This window comes from Heptranchias perlo, chromosome 10 (assembly GCF_035084215.1).
Source record: "Heptranchias perlo isolate sHepPer1 chromosome 10, sHepPer1.hap1, whole genome shotgun sequence".
In the NCBI taxonomy this organism is placed as follows: domain Eukaryota; kingdom Metazoa; phylum Chordata; class Chondrichthyes; order Hexanchiformes; family Hexanchidae; genus Heptranchias; species Heptranchias perlo.
The window spans coordinates 47,106,910-47,129,298 of NC_090334.1; the positions used below are offsets into that span (position 1 = coordinate 47,106,910).

The window sequence follows — 22,389 nt, forward strand, 5'->3', positions numbered from 1 at the left end:
TTTAGGCACAGAATCTACGTTAGAGCTTTGCAGCACCTGAATTAATTCAGGGTTTTTTTAAAAATGTCTGAGGATTCATTTTTACCCCAGCCTTAAATGGGATAAACCATTCCTGACGGAAAGCTGGAAATGGTCACTGATGAAGTAAGACTTTGGCTGTATTAATCCCATTGGTTGTAAATTCGCAGGACAAAAGTATCTGTCTGTGTAGCTCTGCAATCACACTAACATTCCCCACGTGATGCAGAAATCCCTTCAGTAACTGCTGATTTAAAATAAGGTCTCAAGTCACTGAACTTTAATCCAGCGAAAAGGCTGCAGATTTTCCTATTAGTGTTTTCAGAGTCTCGAGCGAGATGAATTTTTGCAGCCTCAGCCGTACTTATACAAGGACATGGCTCAATAGCAAATAGCTGAATCAAATTTGGCCCAGAATGGGACACACTTTCTTCCCCTTTTGTGTCTGAATGTTGTGCTTATCCTTGTGATGGATGATGGTGCAGAGAAATGCTATCATTTATTCTCTTTGCATATAGTGGCAGTATCACATACTCAGTTCCCGAGTGTAATGTGGCATATATTAAATGCAGTTTAGAGCTTCCCAATAATGGGAATTTACATCAAGTTAAGAGAAGCACTGCCTCCTTTGCCAGTTTGAGATTTCCAGCACTATCCATCGGTGTGGTTAATCAGAGCAGTAGTGCCCAACTTATGGATACATTTTTTCTTTTCTCTTTTGTTTCTGTTAGTTGTGAACTAGGTTTGTCTTCCTCTTTCACACACAGGTGCATGTAAACATCTTCATTTACCAAATCACCATTTTAATAAACAATATGGACTAAACAAGTTTCATTTTCACTACCACTGGAAACACTGCGTCATATCAAATCTGTTTTAAGTTGATAAAACAACAGAGTGCTCCAGTAAAGAGCGGACAAGCAATGCTCAACCTTTTCACTGTTGTATGACTCCCAATGTGTCCCTTGCTCAGAGCCATAGGAATACTCTTAGTAAATGGCATTGATGAGATAACTCTGAATAAGGTCAGCTTATAAGGTCAATACTTCTAACTGTCAGCTAACAAATAGGGTTTGCTTAGTTATTATACTCTGCTCCACATGGTTTTCCATTTGAAACTTCCTGACTCCTTTAATGTTCCTCAAAGCAAGCAACTATCTAATTCCCTTTTAAAATAATTTATTATTGAAACTGGTTCAAAACAGTTTGTGGCAGAAAATTCCACATTCTGAGTATCCTCTGTATAAAGAAATATTTTCTAACCACCATTTAATTCTTTTTATGATTATCCCAAATTTGTGCCCTCTCATTATCATCTTACCAATCAGTGGTAACATTCTGTCATTATTTACTTTATCATAGACCTTTATAATATTGAGTTCACCCGTTATCCCTGGCTCCCGGACTGGCAACGCCTCGATTTTTAAATTCTCATCCTTGTTTTCAAATCCCACCATGGCCTCGCTCCTCCCTATCTCTGTAATCTCCTCCAGCCCTAAAAACCTCCCAGATTTCTGTGCTCCTCCAATTCTGGCCTCTTGCACATCCCTGATTTTAATCGCTCTACCATTGGCAGTCGTGCCTTTAGCTGCTTAGGCCCTAAGCTCTGGAATTCCCACCCTAAACCTCTCTGCCTCTCCGCCTCTCTCTCCTCCTTTGAGTCGCTCCTTAAAACCTACCTCTCACCTGTCCTAATATCTCTTTATGTGGCTTGGTGTCAAATTTTGTTTTGTAGCACTTCTATGAAGCACCTCGGGACGTTTACTATGTCAAAAGCGCTATATAAATGCAAGTTGTTGTTGTTGTTGTTGTTGAAGACATCTGTCGGGTCACCCTTTAGCTTTCTCAGCTCCAGTGAAACAAAATCCTAATTTCACAAGCCTCTCTTCATAACTGGTATCATCCTAATAAACCTACACTGCACCTTTTCCATTTCTTTTATACCCTTCTTATAATGGACTGTCCAAAATCATACACAATACTCAATATGCAACCTAACTAAGAACTGGTGCAAGTCCAACCTTACCTCTTACTTTTATATTCCATGCCTCTAAATACACAATCAATATCCGGTTTTCCTTTTGACAGCTTAATCTACTTGCACTACCTCCATTAATGATCTGTATATCTGCATACCAAGGTTCCTCTGCTCTTCTACTCCACAAAAAATTTTACCAGGGGAGAAATTGGTTTTGTGCCAGTTCCTGGCATGAAGTGGGCGTGTGTCCTGAACGCTGCCTGGAGATGGAGGCTCACTCTAAATTGGGCCTATGATCTGACTTCCATAATATCGGTGAGCTATGGATACCACTCACACATCCCGATTCAGTTTGGGGTCTTCGCAAAATCTGATGCCAAGACTGCCCGTGAAGGGTGGGGGGGGGGTGCCGGATGGGGAGGCTAATAAGAGGGGGGTGAGCGCGGGCCAGAAGATGCCTGCTGCATTGCTGTGAAGTCAGAAGGAGCGCTCCTGCTGCTCTTGGTTCCATATTAAGGTAAGTGAAATAAAATTTACCTGTCCTACGGCAGCCTCCTGCGGTCCCTTTAAGGACCGCGGGTTAGGCCGTGATAGACCTGGTAATACTGAGCGGTGTATGTTTTTGCCAAATTTGGCATTAAGGTCCTAAAACAGGCATTAGGCCTTAGATTAGCATATTCAAAGGGTCTAACACCTACTTTAGGCGGGTGCCCTGGGCACTCGGAAATCACCGGCTGCCAAATTAGCAGTTCCGGCGGGGGGAGTGGGAGAAATCGGGCATGAGAGATTGTGCCTGGAAAATGGTCCCCTTCTGCATGAATTTTGCACCCAAAAATCAGGTGCAAAGCGGGCCAATTTCTCCCCAATCTTACTTCAAAAATGTATCATTTTACAATTTTGTATATTGGACTGCATCTGCCATTCATTCATATGCCCATCCTGTTTTGTCCTCCTGCAGGCTTTTCACAACCTTGGTCACATTTTTCCATGCTCTCTAATGTGGTGTCATCAGCATATTTCCATATCATTCCCTCCACTTCTAAGCCAGATCATTTATGTGTACTAGTCAATTCCAGATGATGTTGCACATGAGGAATCAAGACCAGGTGAAGTAAGATTAGAATGCAAGAAATTATCAGCTGAGCTAACAACATTTGTAAAAACCTACTGTAATGTAATATTTTTTACAATAATAAATGTCTAAAACCTGTCTGACTCTGGTAGCAGACATACAACCCCTTCAATTTTGGCATCTGGTAAGTTTGGAAGTGGAGCTTTACAGTTGGGAAAGGGTCTCTTACTCTCAGTAGGACAACAAGGCAACAATTACATAAGATTTTAACATGAAGTATGTTATTTCACTTAAGTTTTTCCCTTTAATATCATATTAATAAAGTACAAACATTCTATCAGAATTTTGACTTTTGCAAGTTGCGCCGAGATAATAGTCTTACCGCATAAACTTTCTTATTATGAATACAATAGAGAACATGTCCAGGGCCCCATAAAAATATTAGGTTTATATATGTTATAATTAAAAACTAGAAAGAGCACTTATTGTAGTGCTCTTTACATACTGGGGAAGTTGACAGCAGGGATGCAGACCAGGACCGCAACAGGAGCAACTGACCAGCAGGAAGTGGACAGGAAGCTGGCCAGAGGCCGTAGCCTGTAGGGAATGGTGAGCAACAGTGCTGGATCAGAATGGGCTGGCTGATCACAGGCAGTAGTGTCTTGCTGGCCCTTGATTGAGGGGAGACTGAGAGCAGGCATCGGGTGGGCAGAGAGGCAAGCTGGCCCAAAGCCTTGGGCAGTGAGGATCAGCGTCAGAATGAACCACCTGATCATCGTCACCACTTGCTTAAGGATTGGCGGGTAGAGGTTGTTTGGGGACCCGGGACTCAAACTGCAGGCAGTGTGCAGAGTCAGAACAGGATTGCTCACGTCCAACTGGTGAGGGCAGAGTAATTTCTGGATGCATCCGAGAATCAAAGAGCCATCTGTGGGCTTAAAGGGGGAAGCAAAGGGAAGCAAAGAGAATCAAAGCTAAGCAGAAGACATGTGTGAAGCAGGAGATGAGTGGGGCCACCAGTGGGAGCAGAACAGTAAGCGGGGAGATGAAAATACACAGGATAAGATATAGAATGTTTAAATATATATTCAATAAACCACAAAATGTAAAATTTCGAAGTTTGATATAAAGTTCAATAACCGCTTACCTGAGGAAAATAATCAACTTAAAAAAAACAAGATGGCAGTGGAGCTCTTTGACAACGTTCAAAAATTTGCTCCGGTCATCCACGATTGTGCAATTAGCACAAGTTTATATAGGTGGATTCATATTAAATGTGGACCTAGGAAATTATAATGGAAAAAGGTTGACACAAAAAAGTGACAAAAACACAACAGTAAGTCAAGTGGTGCAGAAACGCAGTGATGAAGCACACCAGTGGTGTAAGATTTGTAATTAAATATAGTAAATAAAAGCATTCCCAACATGACCCCTATGTTAGACCACTAACCACACATTTCCAATCCAGGAAACTTCCTTTTATTGCTACCCTTTGCTTTTTGCTTTCCTTTTACTCAATATCCATATGGCCACAATCCACTTAATTCCTTCCTTTAGGTCTCTTATGTGGTATCCTATCAAATACTTTTTCAAAATCCATATAGACCACATTCACTGCATTTCCTTGAGCATTCCTCTCTTACTTCTTCAAAGAATTGTGTAAAGTTGATCAATCACAGTCTGTCTTTTAGAGATCTGAGCTAACTAATCTTGATTAACTCATGTTTCACCAAATGTTTAGTAATTTTGTTTTAGATTCTAATAGTTTACCAACAATTGAAATGAGACTGGTTTATCATTTCCCAGTTTATCTAGTCACTTTTGTTTTTGAAGAACGGTGTCAAATTTGCCACCCTCCAATTTTGTTTTCCACAGAATTTTAGAAAAATTATAGCCAGAGCCTCCACTATTTCTTCCTTGGCCTCCTCAGGATCCCTGGATACAAATCATCAAGTCCCAGTGATTTGTGTACCTTAACTTTGATTAATTTCTTTGGTACTATTTCTCTTTGAATAATAACCTCAGATGGTCCTACAATTTCAGTATCAGTTTCTCTATGAAAACTGAGCAAAGTACTCATTTAGTATTTCTGCCATTGCTTCGCTCACCACAAGTTTGCCTCCCCTCTGATCAGCTGTACCCTTATCCTCCTACAAAAAAACATTTTATTGTTTTTCATGTTTATTTGCTAATTTTCTCTTAGCTTTCTTATATTCTTTTCTTTTTCCTGCCTTTCATTTTTATTCTTTGCCCTGCAAGCAGTTGGTATTTTTTTTAATTTCACATTTGATCTAACCTCCTCATTTATCCATGGAACCCCAGCTTTCAATACACTCCCTTTTTCCTTTAATGGCACGTATGTGATTGACACCCATTCCATCTCCCGTTTAAATATTTACCATTGCAGATCTATGATTCTATTGGCAATTTTTCCCCTCAGTTTAAACTCCCTATAATTTTGTTTTACCAGTTAAGTGTCCTTGTCCTCAATTTTTTTGCTTTTCTATTCTTACACTAAAATTAATTATTGTTGCCATTGCTTCCAAAAGGTTCCTTACTTGCCCTGTCTCGTTACCCGGAACCAGGTCAAGTAATGTTTCCTTCCTTGTTGGAGTAGGAACATATTAACTGAGAAAACAATCCTTTAAACAGACTGCGAAAAGCCTCCCCTTTCATTTTCCCTATAACAGTCTATTTGTGGATAATTAAAATCTGCTAAAATTATAACTTTATTGTTAATACATGCTTCTCTAATTTGTTTACAAATGTCATCCTCCGTTCCCTTTCTACTGTTCGGGGATTATAATATATCCCATGATTTTAACCAATCCCTTGCTATTCCACAGCTTAGTCCAAAGGATCTGTTTGGACCACTCCTCTATTTAAATTCCTATAGCCATGATAATGTCTCTAATTAATACTGCTAGCCTTCCTCCTTTTCTTCCTTCCTGATTCCTTTGAAAAGTTTTAAACCCAGGTATATTTAAATGCCAATCCTGACCCAGCTACAGCCATATTTAATTTACTGGTGCTATGTCATAATTTTCTATTTTAATCAATGACTGGTTGTTTCTTATACTCTGTGCATTAATATATAGGGGTTGATTTTGCAATGGTGGTGGGTTGGCAGCAGTGGGGTGAAGGTGCACATGGCAAATCCACATAAACAAAACTTACCGTTTCCGACACGATCGCATGGTGATTGCTGATGAATAACGTACTCTCCGGGTTTCGCGCCCGGCAGCCAGCCTGATACCGTCAAGAGCTACAACACGAGCGGGAGAAGGAGGGGGGCGAGAAAGAGACAGAGCGAGACGTCATCCAGCACTGGAACGGAAGGTTGGGGGGGGGGTAGTGGAAGTTCGGTGGGGGGGGGGGGGGGGGAAAGAGAGAGGGAAGAGGGAAGAGAGGGAAGATCGGGGGGGGGGGGGGGAAGAGTAGGAAGATCGGGGGGGGGGGGGGAAGAGAAGGAAGATCGGGGGGGGGGGGAAGAGAAGGAAGATCGGGGGGGGGGGAAGAGAAGGAAGATCGGGGGGGGGGGGGGGAAGAGAAGGAAGATCGTGGGGGGGGGGGGGAAGAGAAGGAAGATCGTGGGGGGGGGGGAAGAGAAGGAAGATCGTGGGGGGGAAGAGAAGGAAGATCGGGGGGGGGGGAAGAGAAGGAAGATCGGGGGGGGAAAGAGTAGGAAGATCGGGGGGGGGAAAGAGAAGGAAGATCGGGGGGGGGAAAGAGAAGGAAGATCGGGGGGGGAAAGAGAAGGAAGATCGGGGGGGGAAGAGAAGGAAGATCGGGGGGGGAAGAGAAGGAAGATCGGGGGGGGGGAAGAGAAGGAAGATCGGGGGGGGGGGAAGAGAAGGAAGATCGGGGGGGGAAGAGAAGGAAGATCGGGGGGGGAAGAGAAGGAAGATCGGGGGGGGAAGAGAAGGAAGATCGGGGGGGGGAAGAGAAGGAAGATCGGGGGGGGAAGAGAAGGAAGATCGGGGGGGGAAGAGAAGGAAGATCGGGGGGGGAAGAGAAGGAAGATCGGGGGGGGAAGAGAAGGAAGATCGGGGGGGGAAAGAGAAGGAAGATCGGGGGGGGAAAGAGAAGGAAGATCGGGGGGGGAAGAGAAGGAAGATCGGGGGGGGAAGAGAAGGAAGATCGGGGGGGGAAGAGAAGGAAGATCGGGGGGGGAAGAGAAGGAAGATCGGGGGGGGAAGAGAAGGAAGATCGGGGGGGGAAGAGAAGGAAGATCGGGGGGGGAAGAGAAGGAAGATCGGGGGGGGAAGAGAAGGAAGATCGGGGGGGGAAGAGAAGGAAGATCGGGGGGGGAAGAGAAGGAAGATCGGGGGGGGGGGAGAAGGAAGATCGGGGGGGGGGGGAGAAGAGAAGGAAGATCGGGGGGGGGGGAGAAGAGAAGGAAGATCGAGGGGGGGGAGAAGAGAAGGAAGATCGGGGGAGGAGGGAAGAGAAGGAAGATCGGGGGGAGGGGGAAGAGAAGGTAGATCGGGGGGGGGGGGGGAGAGAAGGAAGATCGGGGGGGGAAGAGAAGGAAGATCGAGGGGGGGAAGAGAAGGAAGATCGGGGGGGGGAAGAGAAGGAAGATCGGGGGGGAAGAGAAGGAAGATCGGGGGGGAAGAGAAGGAAGATCGGGGGGGAAGAGAAGGAAGATCGGGGGGGAAGAGAAGGAAGATCGGGGGGGGAAGAGAAGGAAGATCGGGGGGGGAAGAGAAGGAAGATCGGGGGGGGGGAAGAGAAGGAAGATCGGGGGGGGGGGAAGAGAAGGAAGATCGGGGGGGGGGGGAAGAGAAGGAAGATCGGGGGGGGGGGGTGGAAAGGTAGGATGATTTTGTGTTTCAACTTCTTTCTATGGTTTTTGAAGTACTTAATTTAGTTTCATTTTCCCTGATCTAGCCCTTCGTGACTGGATTCACCAGGCGTGAATCAGATGCGGTGGGCAAGCCGCCCAGGTAAGTTAAAAATCGTTACAATCACTTAACCTGTCACAGGTAAAGTAAGGAATCTTACAACACCAGTTTATAGTTCAAATGAACTATAACCTTGTGTTGTAAGATTCCTTACATTTGTCAACCCCAGTCCATCACCGGCATCTCCACATCACAGGTAAAGTGCCTTAAGTACCTCAATGAGGTGTCATTCCGCCAGTTTTAATTGCCGGCGGGACTTTCAGTTTCGGGTCGCCCGCATGCACATAGGTGTGTCCTTGGGAAACTCAGAGGTCGGCGGGTTGGAGCCGGCTCCCGAACCCGAACAGGACTGCCGCGATTTTCGGAGTCCCCCGCCCCCAACGCACCCGCAATTTCCCCCTAAAATTGTGCCCATGGAGTTTAGTTTGCATTTGTAGAATTTTGCAATTTTTTCTTTTTGTGCCTTTCCATATCCTGATTTCTACTATCTTGTCTTCTTAACCACTTTTATCTTTTCTACCTCCTTGTTATCCATAGACCTAAGGGATCATTTTCCAAGTTTGGAAAATAATCGTAAAAGTGCATGCAGTGTACACTTGAATTTCCAATATGTACTGTCAGCACCTGAAATGTGAAGTCGTAAAATTGTTCCTTTAATGCTTACTTTCTCTTGCAAGCAGTCCAAGGGATGCAAACGTGAACGTTTATGGCGGACAACAGGTTTAGCTATTCATCGCCAGATCTGGCTGGATCACATAAAGCACTATCGGGTCCTGCTTTCCTCTGCCAAAACTGCTTAACATTCCAAGATCATCCTAAATGCAAAGATAACCCCTGGCTTCTCTCCTCCACTACAAACCGTCTTCTTAAATCGCTCTCCTCTACCCCCTCCAACCTAATCTCCAACGAAAAGTGTGAGGAGCATATGGATTTCTTTGTCACTAAGATTGAGGCCATCCATTCAGCTGCCTCTGCCACTCCCCCTAGCCAAATTTCCCCTAAGGCTCCCCCCTGCCCTAGCCCTGAACTCGCATCTTTCTCCAGTTTCTCTCCTATCTCCCCTCATGCCTTTCCAAACTTACCTTGACTATAGGACCCACCTCCTGCTCCTCAACCCTATTTGCAAGCTACTTCCCTTACTGGCCCCCATGTTAGCTGATATTGTTAACGGTTCCCTCTCCTCAGGTACTGTTCCCCTCCCCATCAAAACTGCCGTCATCACCCCCCTCCTCAAAAAACCCACCATTGACCACTCTGTTCTTGCAAACTATCACCCCATCTCCAACGTCCCTTTCCTCTCCAAAGTCCTTGAACGTGTTGTCGCCTCCCAAATCTGTGCTCATCTTTCCCGCAACTCCATGTTTGAATCCCTCCAATTAGGTTTCCGCCCCTGCCACAGTCCTGAAAAGGCCCTTATCAAAGTCACATAAGACATCCTAAGTGATTGTGACCGTGGTAAACTATCCCTCCTCATCCTGTCTGCAGACTTTGACACAGTTGACCACATCATCCTCCTCCAATGCCTCTCCTCCGCCGTCCAGCTGGGTGGAACTGTGCTTGCCTGGTTCCATTCTTATCTACCCTGTCGTAGCCAGAGAATCACCTGCAATAGCTTCTCTTCCCACTCTGCACCGTTACATCGGGCCTCCGTGGCCTCGTCCCTCCCTATCTCTTTAACCTCCTCCAGCCCTACAACCCTCTGAGATCTTAGCATTCCTCCAATTCTTGCCTCTTGCGCATCCCTGACTTTAATCGCTCCACCATTGGCGGCCGTGCCTTCAGCTGCTTAGGTCCTAAGCTCTGGAACTCCCTCCCTAAACCTTTCTGCCTCTCTATCTCTCTCTCCTCCTTTAAGACATTCCTTAAAACCTACCTCTTTGACCAAGCTTTTGATCTCCTGTCCTAATATCTCCTTATGTGGCTTGGTGTCAAAGTTTGTTTAATAATGCTGTGAAGTGCCTTATACTACGTTAAAGGCACTATATAAATGTACGTTGTTGTTGTCTACTCTTCTGTCTTACTTTACAATGGTGTGACTATTCTATGTATTATGTGAGTGGCTTTTTAAATGTAACTGGTACACACTAAGTAATACATGTGATGAGTGATTAGTAACAGCAGTTGTAAATTATTTTATTTCATATTCCTGGACAGTGAAAATATCACTAATACTCTTATCGTAAAACGCACTGTATACCAGATTATTAATTTCCCTGTAATTTTGTATTAGAACCACAAAATAATTTTTCTTATTATGCCTTTTGTGAATCACATGACAGGATTATTTTACAGTAAAGATGTCACAATAGCCTCTCACACTTTTCAATCAATCTTAATTCAATTTTGCACATTAGCTTGATTATTACCTTTTCTGCAGACTAAGGGGAGATCTTGAGGCCACCCGTCGAGTGGAAACGAGACAGCAGTGCTCCAAAAATGGTGCAGAATTATTTACTGCCCCGATCCTGCCATTGTTTGGCTGTTATCATTTTGCAGGAGGTCCTCGGAATAGGTGGCCCAGGCACACAGCTAATTTAGGCACTGAAATCAGGGTACTATGACGTCAATAAGACACCGATTCCATGCACGCTCCGCCCAATATCAACTGGCGGTAAAAAAGGGAGCCCAAAGGTTAATACTTATGCATTTTTGTGGGGCCTAGAGGAATCTCCGGATTCCACAAAAATCACCTGGGCCACTGCTGCACCGGGTCCACTCTGACAGATTGAATCTCCAACTTACTTTTTTTCAGGCCCAGGGGCCGGCTGGGTCACCCAATATTGCAGCGATCCTGAGCCAGCGGGCTATCCTGGGGCACTCATTATACGCCTGCAGCCAGCTGGCCCTCAAAATCAACCAGGCCTCCCACCGGCACTACTGAAAACCACACATAGGGAAAATCTAGTCCTCTGGTACATGTTAGAAAAAATGATAGATGGCACAGAATTAGAACGGGATTGCAGTTTAATCCAGGACTCATCCATAAACCTCGTAAGCTTTAATCTTGTGGTTTACAATTAAATTTGAACCCCTCAACTGAACTGTATTCTTATTCCTGTCTTTAATAAATCCATAACTTTGATTTTCCACTTGGGCAGAATCCAGAGTGGAATTATGGCAGAGTGTAATTCACACCTGCCTAACAAGACGTGGGCCGACCCTGGTGTGGTTTCCAGGGTTCAGCCTAATTTCAATATTCATAGTGAGTTCCCGACATTAGGAATGTCACTTACTGGGAGCTTGCCATTTGGGGCGGGAACTGGCGTGCTGCTGCAGGTTTTAAAGGCTTGCAGCAGCTTAAAGGAGGCGCCGTGCCTAAATTTCTTTTGGCAGAAGTTGAAAAACTTTGCTCTGCGAGAATGTCTGTGAGGTCTGCAGGGTGGCAGGCAGCTCCATGATTCACTGATGAGGCTGGTTTGCACAAAGTTAGGCAGAAGTGGGGGATACTATTTAGTGCGGAGTGATGTACGGCCTCAAGGAGAGTAGCACAGCAGCAGTGGCAAGAGGTACCAGGCCAGTCAGTGCCAAAATGACCATCATATGCATAATAACTCAGTGCTAAGAAAATGTTAAACACCTTACCAGGGCAGGCAAGGTAAGATGAGTCAGCCATGCCTTCCAAGAATACATTGTACTAAGCACGTGAACTACTTCAGTAACCTCAGGGGCGATTTTAATCCTACTCACCTGGCGTAAACCAAATAATAGCATTGTAATAGTCTAGAGGTGACAAAGGCAAGGATAAGGGTATAGGTAGCAGATGGGCAGAAGCAGGGGCGGAGGTGGGCAATGTTACAGAGGTAGCAGTAGGTGTTCTTTGTGATGGTGAGTATATGGGGCCAGACGCTCAGCTCGGGGTCGAATAGGACACTAAGACTGCATAGGGTCTGGTTCTGTCTGAGACAATCTACCTCATTGTAGGCTGCATGCTGATGACCTGGGTTTCCCTGGTTTTCGTGATAACTAAACGTTGTTCTGGCTTTGTATGGCCAAATTGTGCATCATAAAAACACAAGAACATAAGAAATAGGAGCAGGAATAGGCCATACGGCCCCTCGAGCCTGCTCCGCCATTCAATAAGATCATGGCTGATCTTCTACCTCAACTCCACTTTCCTGCCTGATCCCCAAATCCCTTGATTCCCTTAGAGTGCAAAAATTTAATCGATCTCAGTCTTGAATATACTCAACAACTAACCATCCACAGCACTCTGGGGTAGAGAATCCCAAATATTCTGAGTGAAAAAATTCGTCCTCATCTCAGTCCTAAATGTCCGACCCCTTATCTTGAGACTATGTCCCCTAGTTCTCGACTCCCCAGCTAGGGGAAACATCCTCTCAGCATCTGCCCTGTCAAACCCTCTTAGAATCTTATATGTTTCAATGAGATCACCTCTCATTCTTCCAGAGTGCATAGGGCCATTCTACTCAATCTCTCCTCAAAGGACAATCCTCTCATTCCAGGAAACAATCTAGTGAACTTTCGTTACACCGCCTCTAAGGCAAGTATATCCTTCCTTACGTAAGGAGACCAAAACTGCACATAGAATTCCAGGTGTGGTCTCATCAAAGCCCTGCACAGTTGCAGCAAGACTTCCTTACTCTTGTACTCCAGCCCTCTTGCATGCAGGATACCACCACAAGTTTTGAGATCTTCACCAGACTATACTGAAGATGCCGCTGGATCAATCCAGAGGTCTGGACTAACAACCCAGAGAACGTGTGTTCAAATCCCACCATGCTAGTTTGAGAATTTGAATTGAGTTTAAAAAAAATCTGGAAATAAAAAGCTGTCATCAGTAAAAGTGACCATAAATCTGTCAGATTGTCATAAAAACCCAAGTGGTTCATTAATGCCTTTCAGATAAGGAAACCTGCCATCCTTAGCCAGTCTGACCTTTTTGTGACTCCAGTCCCACACCCATGTGGTTGACTCTGAACTGCCCTCTCAAGTGGCCTAGCAAACCACTCAATTGTGGTAAATCGCTACAGCATTATGGGAGCACCTTTACTGCAGGGACTGCAGCAGTTCAAGAAAAAGTTGTACCAACACCTCCTCAGGGCAAATAGGATTGGCCAGCAACGCCCACAGCCTGAGAATGAATTTTAAAAAAGATTAATTGGCTTATCGTGTATATGAGTGGAATTCTGCAGCTATATCTTTTAATGATTTAACATGGCAACTGATAGTTTAGATTTACATTTCCAAAAACTCAGTCAGCTGACTGGCTGGATATCTTGAATCTGAAAGAATTTCTTCACTGCAAAATTAAGCTGCTGTTGGCTACTGTAGCATTGGAGTGTTCTCATACTTATAAAAGAACAAGCTCTATTACAGCTATTATTATGTTTGACTTTATTTTTCATATTAATAAGTTATGCCAATCTACTGCCAAATATTCATAGTCTTCTAGGAATTTTTTTAATTGTTTTTAATCTATGCTTTGGTTACATCACTTGGCTATTAAAATCAATGTTAAAAACAGATAACTGATACTGCACTTTAGAGCCATCAAATAGCCAGATTTATCAGCACAGTCAGATCTTGATGAGATTAGCTCGGTTTTAACAAGAGATTATTCTCATCAGGATATGTGTGTTATCCTTTATTTGTAGCAAACTACTGCATCAAATGAGTAAAGTACACATACTTTATGCATATTAGTTGGTACGGCATAGCTCAGAAAGAAAAACATTCTGTTGTTCTTCCTATTTGTCCTATAACTGCTTCCTTTCTTCCCTAATTTTTTTTTTGTCCACTTTCTTTGTTTGCCTTTCCTCTCTCTTACTGTATGGCTCTCACACTCTTGTGTGTTGACTGTATCTCCATCTCTGACTTGTCATTGTTTCTTTCTCACTCTTTTTGTTGGTGTCTCCTTCTCTGTCCCCTCTCTCATTTGTACATCGCTTTGGTTAGGGACATAGGAGCAGGCCATTCAGTCCTCGAGCCTGTTCTACCATTCAGTTAGATCACGGATGATCTGTATCTTAACTCCATCTACCCGCCTTAGTTGCATAACCTTAATACCCTTACCCAACAAAAATCTTATCAACTCAGTTTTGAAATTTTCAATTGACCCTAGTCTTAACAGCTTTTTGGGGAAAGAGAGTTCCAGATTTCCACTGCCATTCATGTGAAGAACTGCTTTCTGACATCACCCTTGAACGGACTAGCCCTAATTTTAGCCCCCTTGTTCTGGAGTCCTCCACCAGAGGAAATAGTTTCTCTCTATCTACCCCATCAAATCCTTTAATCATCTTAAACACTTCAATTAGATCACCCCCTTAATCTTCTATATTCAAGGGAATACAAATCTAGTCTATGCAACCTGCCCTCATAATTTAATCCTTTTAGCCCCAGTATCACTGATGAATATACGTTGCACCCCCTCCAAGGCCAATATATCCTTCCTGAGGTGTAGTGCCCAGAACTGAATGCAGTACTACAGATGGGGTCTAACCAGAGCTCTGTACAGCTGTAACATAACTTCCACCCCTTTGTACTCCAGCTTTCTTGAGATAAAGACCTACAATCCACTAGCCTTTTTAATTATTTTTTATATCTGTCCACTAGCTTTTAGCGATTCTATATTTGGACCCCTACATCCCTCTGCTCATCCAGTTCCTAGCTTCTCGCCATTTAGAAAATACTCTGATCTATCTTTGTAAACAATTTTACAACACCAAGTTATAGTCCAGCAATTTTATTTTAAATTCACAAGCTTTCGGAGACTTCCTCCTTCCTCAGGTAAATGTTCAGGAGGAAGGAGGAAGTCTCCGAAAGCTTGTGAATTTAAAATAAAATTGCTGGACTATAACTTGGTGTTGTAAAATTGTTTACAATTGTCAACCCCAGTCCATCACCGGCATCTCCACATCATGATCTATCTTTCTTAGGTCTAATGTTAGCTATCAACATATGGCATTTACATACTTTCTTTTCCTAATGTACTCAGTTTTCATCTTTTACTATTTTTAAGCCCAAGTTAAGACAACTGCAATACAAAGTATTGCACCTTTAATGTAATAAAATATTCCAAAGCACCTCACAGAGGTGAAAATAACCAGGCATCAAGTTGTGGTGGGAGAAGGATTAGAGGAGGAAACCAAAAACAAAAATCAAACAGGTAGGATTTAAGGATAATTTTGGAGGAAGTGGGAGAGTGGGATAGAGAGAGAAAAAGAAAAAAAGAACGAATACTTCTTATCTGCTGCTGAAACCATCATCTATGCATTTGTTACCTCTAGATTTGACTATTCCAATGCTCTCCTGGCTGGCCTCCCAATTTCCACCCTCAATAAACTTGAGCTCATCCAAAACTCTGCTGCCCGTATCCTAACTCGCATCAAGTCCCGTTCACCCATTTCCCTGTGCTCATTGATGTACATTGGCTCCCGGTCTGGGGATGCCTCGATTTTAAAATTTTCATCCTTGTTTTCAAATCACTCCATGGCCTCGCCCCTCCCTATCTCAGGTCTTACATTAAATACAACTAATATACAAATATGTCACAGGTGTTAATATTTGTCAAGCTCAAAATGCTTGCTACTTTAATGAATAGCAGGCAACCAAAGCCATTCAGCAACATTTGTCAACCAGCAGGTCCTCGTCCTTTTCTTCTTCAAGTAGGTTGGCTGGTGCATCCAAATGGCATATCCTGTCTCTGTGACCTCCTCCAGCCCTCCGAGATCTCTGCGCTCCTCCAATTCTTGCCTCTTGTGCATCCCCGATTTTAATTGCTCCACCATTGGCAGCCGTGCCTTCAGCTGCCTTGGCCCTAAGCTTTGGAATTCCCTCCCTAAACCTCTCCGCTTCTCTACTTCCCTCTCCTCCTTTAAGATGCTTCTTAAAAATTACCTCTTTGACCAAGCTTTCGGTCACCTGTCCTAATATCTCCTTATGTGATTTGGTGTCAAATTTTGCTTGATAATGCTCCTGTGAAGCGCCTTGTTTTACCATGTTAAAGGCGCTATATAAATGCAAGTTGTTGTTGTTGAAAGATTTATATAGTGCCATTCATGACCTCATGACATCCCAAAGCGCTTTACAGCCAATGAAGTACTTTTGAAGTGTAGTCGCTATTGTAATGTTGGAAACAAGGCAGCCAATTTGGGCACAGCAAACTCCCACAAATAAGATGGTAGAAGGCGAACTAGATGGACCATGGTCTTTCTTCGTCTAGCAATTCCGATGTTCCTATCTGTTAAGTGTTGGTTGAGGGATAAATGTTGGCCAGGACATGGGGAGACCTCTGCTGCTCTGTTTTGAATAATGCCATGTGACCTTTTATGTCCACCTGAGAGAGTAAACGAGGCCTTGGTTTAATGTCTCATCCAAAAGATGGCACCTCCGACAGTGCAGCACTCCCTCGGTACTGCACTGAAGTGTCAGCTTAGATTATGTGCTCGAGTCTCTGGAGTGGAGCTTGACCCCATAACATTCAGACTCAGAGGTGAGATTGCTACCACTGAGCCGTTGAGAAATTATAGAAATTACAGCACAGAAGGAGGCCGTTCAAGCCACAGCTTCTGTTAATTCAACTGCGACAAACTGCTTCTAATCCCAATTCTTTCCCCATAACTTTTTATATTCTTCATTTTCAAAAACTTATCCAATTCCTTATTAAATTATATTTAGTCTCTGCATCAACAGCCACTTGTGGTAAAACATTCCACATTCCAAAAGCCCAGTGTCAGAAACAAATTCTTCTAACTTCACCTTTTATTCTTCTAGGGATAATCCTCAACCAATACTCATTGTTACCGATTTACCAACTGGCGTAAGCAACCGCTTATGACTTACTCTCTCAAAACTTTTCATAAATCTGCATCAGATCTCCCTTAATCCAAAAGACAAGCCTGAGACCCCTAAGTGTGAGGAAAATTGTTCCAAACATTTCCAAGATTGGATGGGTAAATTTACTGATATTTTTCAGAATTATTTGCTTTTTTTCAATATCCAGTATATTATACATTGAACTTTGAGGTATGTAAGGGGAGTGAGGAAACCAACCCTGCCAAGGAAAGCAGCTCAAAAGAACTGGATTGTTCCTTTTGCCTGTTATTGATTATTTTTCCTTTCAATAATACCGAGTCCGTGGTCCCACATTATCGGGCCAGGAGGCCTGAAATCTGCTGTATATCTGATGCCCCCCGCTGCATTGTCCTCCACTAAATGCATCAGACAAAGAGTAGATCTCAGGCCTCTGCACATGATAATACTGGGCCATTGTCTCTATTTTCTACTGCCTAAGACATTACAAGCCTGCATACTACCTGTGCACAAAGCCCATAATATATGATTGGAATGCCCGAGGAGTGCTACAGGTGCTCAGCGCCTGTTAACAACTGGATACTAAAGGCCTCATCAAAGCTGCGTGGTTACATAAAATGTGGACCTATAATAAGAGGGCCACGAGGTCTAAAATTTGACACTTATTAAGCAGGCCTTTGGTGCCCATTAACAATTGGGTGGTCATCCTCTTATTATAGGCCCACTCTTACTTAGGGGCCTACCTTTGTTGAGACCTCCAATGGCCAATTCTTGAAATGAGATGTTGTGCCCGTGGTTTTAAAAAATGGTGGCAATGTAAAAGCTGGCAGCAGCCCTTCATTGGCTGCTGATGCCCGATATAACCTTGCAAGATCAGATCATTTGGGTAAAGGCCCATGCAGTGCCGGGACCGCATTATCCACCTTCACGAGAAAATAGTTTTTCACATAGTATATGTTTTAAGGAATGAGAGATTTGAACCAATAAAAATGCTTTGCGCCCTATGGCGAACCCACCAGAAATTTTCCCATGTCCTACAAACAGCTGCCTGACTTTATGTATATTATATTTTCGTAAAGAATATATAAGTAAAATGATTTTCTAGCTACTAGGTGTTATTCAGCAATTTAGTCCAAACAATACCCAACACTGACTGATCAGTCCTCTAGTAGATTTTGGTATTACAGGGTTCAGCCAGCTGTAAATCAATTCACCAAATTCCAAGTCTGATTATACAGCAAACTTGCACTGGTGAGCCAACATACACATGAAAACACCTCTATGCTGAAGAAATGTTAAGCTATTATTTGGCAAAGAAATCAGCAGTGCATCGGGAAGGTTGGTGCAGTGGATGCTGAACACAATGGCTGTTAGTTCTAAATCAGTAAGAATTCAGTCACACTAGTAACTGTTTACTTTTAAACATTCCACATGCTTCTTCTAAAATTTCTTACAGGGCTTAAAAGCATTTTTTCCCCAAGTGACAGTGTTAGCCCACTGTGAAGAAGAGTAGAGTTCTACAGACATAAACAAATATCACTTTCAGTTAGAGGTTTAAAAAAACTAAAAGATTTGAAACCAACTGAAAAATATTAGAGCTGAAAAGTGATTGTAATGCTCCCGGTATTCAGACCATCTTGATCCGTTCTGTAAAAGTCATTTTATAGCTGATCAAGCAAGCTAAAAATGTACAACTATGTCCACCGGTGTTTAGAATAAGCAATACAAGTACTAAAATAACAGCTGCAGACAATATTAGCCTGACTATTATAGTTACAGCTCCAAGATACCAGGTCAACAGGGAAACAGCAACTTAATTAGATAAAGAGGATACTGTTAAAAAAAATTAACAAAAGCAAACTAATTTATAAACATAAGCCTGAAGCATACGACCGTAGCAAGTCAGTACCACATGGGGAGCCGGAGTCAGTTGAGGCCCCTATTTTCAGTGGTTTTCTCCATCCACATACTTTATCAATGTGTTTTTATTCAATACATTTATTTTTACCATACAGTGCAATAAATGCCAGTTTTAGGACTTAGTTATGCTGCGCCTGTCAGTAACAGATAGTCTCCATTCTTTAAAATAATACATTTCAAAGATAGTCTGAATCCTTTCTTCACAGATGCGTCACACATGATCAAAATAAACTTCCACTGTCAAGCAGCCAAGGCATCTCAGTAAAATGACATTTTTTTTTAAAGAGCCAGCTTAGTCTTCCTTTTACTTTTTCTTCCTATGTGTGGGACTAATACGCACTGTTTTCTAATAGCAGTAGTACCTCCCCAGAGCAATACGTGGTGGAATTAAAGTCAGCTTTAATTGACTGCTACAATGCAGCAGATACAGCAAAAAGAGAGATTTCCTGTCCCCTTCTGTATACGTCCATGAACAGAGGGAAAAATGCTTGGTTTCCTGTAGTCACTAAATGGGCAAATCAAAGGAACCCAGTAAGCAATCAAAGGCCTCTGAGCTTTTTGTTCTTGTGACTTTTGCTTGATTCTTGCAACACTAAATTAACTAGAGTGACTACAACATGCACCGCCCTTATCAAAATATTCAGTGGAACAGTCTATTCAAAACTGCGGTATCATTCCATTGGATGCTTGAAGGTTTTGCAACAAATCTTATAGGATTTTACTTTTTATATGACCCAATAGGATCATGCATGGCAATTTATTGTATTGAAACTCAGTTAAAGGTATACTGGATGCCTACCATAATCTTTGACTCACATTCAATGCAGCCTCTCCCCTCCCCAAACCCAAGAAAATTGTTTTTTCTTTCTAATAACTGTCTGAAAGCACAGGGGAATATTTCAAATAGTCTTTTAGCTCTGTAATTAATACATATAATGTTTTGAATTAAAAAAAAGGTTTACTGACGGCGTGCAGCCGAAAAATATCCCAAGCAGCAATTACTGTTTAGATCTGGAAAATCAACTCCCAGAAATCTCAGAAAGGAAATGACTAGCATTCTTTAAAAATTAAGCCACATGCAGTTCCTTAGCAGAAGTGACAAATCGCATAAATTGTATCCTGCGGCATTGAAGGGAAGCAAACGTAACAGACTCTAAAATCTTAAATATTGAAAGAAGATCAACTGCAGAGTCAAACTGCAAAGTGAATTTATAGAACACAAATATTACAGATTAACAGCGACCAAATACATTTACCAAAAATCCTATAGGGTGATACAACAGTGCCCTATAGGATCTTGTTGGAACTGACGAGGTTCAGTTAAACCTACAGGAATGACAGTTTTTCCCATAAGAAGCGAGTGGGGGAATTGTTCCGAGCATTCTTTATGATTGTACGATTTAGGAAACAATGTATAGACTACCTCAATAACATTTATTCAATAAATATTGTGAAAGTAAATAGTTTGCCAAAAAAAGATTAAAAGTTTCACAAGGAATAGGAATATGAATCATTTTTTTAAAAAAATACAGCATCTCCATTAAGTAACTTTTTTCACCAAAATGACTTATTATTGCAACTGTACAAATCTCGGAAGCAACTCCACAAAGGCTATTTTTACCACACTGAACACACTAGCTCCATGAAGCACATAGCAAAGGAAAGAGAAAAAACGAGTCAAAGCAAAACTAGCACATTTTTTTACTCTCAATCACTAAAAGAAAGTATTCCACTGGATGCCATGAAAGATGTTGGTACTGTACCTCACATTCAGCCACAAATCCCGAGCAGTCTAGGTATTATGTCCGATCAAGATTCACTGAAGTAAGGAACAGTTACTGTAGCTGATGCAAACTTCACTGCCACATCTCTGCTATCCAGCAGGAACAGAACACATGTGGTATACGGGTGAGTTTACACATATGCTGGAAAGAATGAGGGGGAGCAACCACTCACGTGTAATTTTCAATAGTTTCAGTGGTTTTAGCATGAGGTACTGAGTCTCGTTTTGTCGTGTTGTTTCTCGTCCTTTGCCCTCATCGGAGTCCCGGAGAAATGTGTGCAGGTTGAACTCATCGGTGCATTTTCCGAGTTGCTTCTGATGTGTTCCCCCTTTGGTTATACAGATGGTATGTTCCACTCCCTAACATGCCATCTCCTGTCTGGCTCAGTGTGCCGGAGCTTTCATGTATACATGAGAAAGCATTTCATTCCAGCCCGACCATCACTGCACCCTCTCTGTCGGACTCACACAACAAATGCTCTTACACAACAGCCTCGAACCTTTTCGACAACCAGCAATGAGTATTCCCGCTTTCTTTTTTGTTGTTATTGCTTGTGGGCAGCAGTGAATTAGAAACGTTCATTCTTTTAAACTTGTTTTAAGTAAGAGTTTCTTTTGTCCTGGATTGAGAAATCAGCTGAAGGCAAAATCTCTTCCAATGTTCCGTCGTAAATCGTCATATTGAACCTTAATGGCTCCATCTGCTAGCATGTTACATACAGACAGATGTGTATATGTTACACCCTCAGGCTGAAATATGAACACTCCTCAAAGGGATGATCACACGATCTGAAAGTGCTGGTGTTTCTACTATGCGCAGCTTGAGCACAATTTAAATAGATTGGGGGGTGGGGGAGGGAAGCAAATAGCTTGTTTTTGTGACGAATGCCAAGGTTAGAATTTGGCAATAAAAGTGGGAAAACTTACTTTTCTACTTTGCCAAAATGGCAATAAATTGAGAACTGATCGCCCCCACCCAATTTCCACGTGTATTTACAGACTTTCAACGGACATAAGTAATATTAAGATAGAAACAGAATCCATATGGGTTGAGACAAAGGATAACAAGGGATCAATCACGTTAATAAGCCACCTAATCGTGGAAGGGAAGTGGAGGAACAAATATGTAGGCAAATCTATGAAATGGGTAGAAAACATTGAATAATAATCATGGGCGATTTCAACTACCCCCAAATAAACTGGCAAGAAGAGGTAGGGAAAGATACATGATTCCTTTCTCACCCAGTGGGTGAGAAGCCCAACAAGAGAGGAATCACTGCTGGATCTAAGTAATGGGAAATGAACCAGAGCAAGTAAAGAAGTAAGCATGGGGAAATATATAGGCAATACTGATCAAAACATAATAAGGTTTAAAATAACAATTGAGAAAGACATAAGTAAGACAAAGACCAAAGTAATAAATTGGAATAAAGCTAATTTTGAGGGGATGAGAATGGAACTAAAGAAGGTAAACTGGAAAAAAAATTGACAAAGAGATAGAACAGCAGTGAGAAGTATTTAAAACAGTGTTCAATAGAGTTCAGGAGAAATATATTCCTCTAAAAAACAATAACAAACTAGCCAATAATGAAACACCATAGATGAATATAGAGATAAGGATAAAATTGAAACTAAAGAAAAAGGCATACACTAAATACATAGACAATAAAGGAAGGGATGACAAAAGGGAATAGGAAGAGGTTAGGAAGGATGTCAAATCAACAATTAGGAAAGTGAAGAGGAACTACAAAATTAAATTATCAAGGAATATAAAAAGAAATAGTATTCTACAGAAATATAAATAACAAAAGCAAAATCAGAATAGGCATAGGGGCCACTAAGGGATGCATAAGATAAACTCACAGGCAATGACAGCGAAATGACAGAAATATTGAATAGTTACTTTGCCTCAGTATTTATCAGGGAGACTAACACGGTG

General features: G+C 42.4%; 1 protein-coding gene across 2 annotated transcripts in view; it reads right to left on the reverse strand.

Moving 5' to 3' along the window:
* The window catches only part of frmd6 (FERM domain containing 6), a 117,874-nt gene extending 96,531 nt beyond the window's left edge, over positions 1–21,343 (reverse strand). For both annotated transcript variants that reach the window (XM_067991635.1, XM_067991633.1), the window contains exon 1: positions 20,431–21,343. The gene's annotated coding sequence lies outside the window, so the exon portion shown is untranslated. The remainder of the gene's footprint in view (positions 1–20,430) is intronic.
* Positions 21,344–22,389: the final 1,046 nt, after the last annotated feature.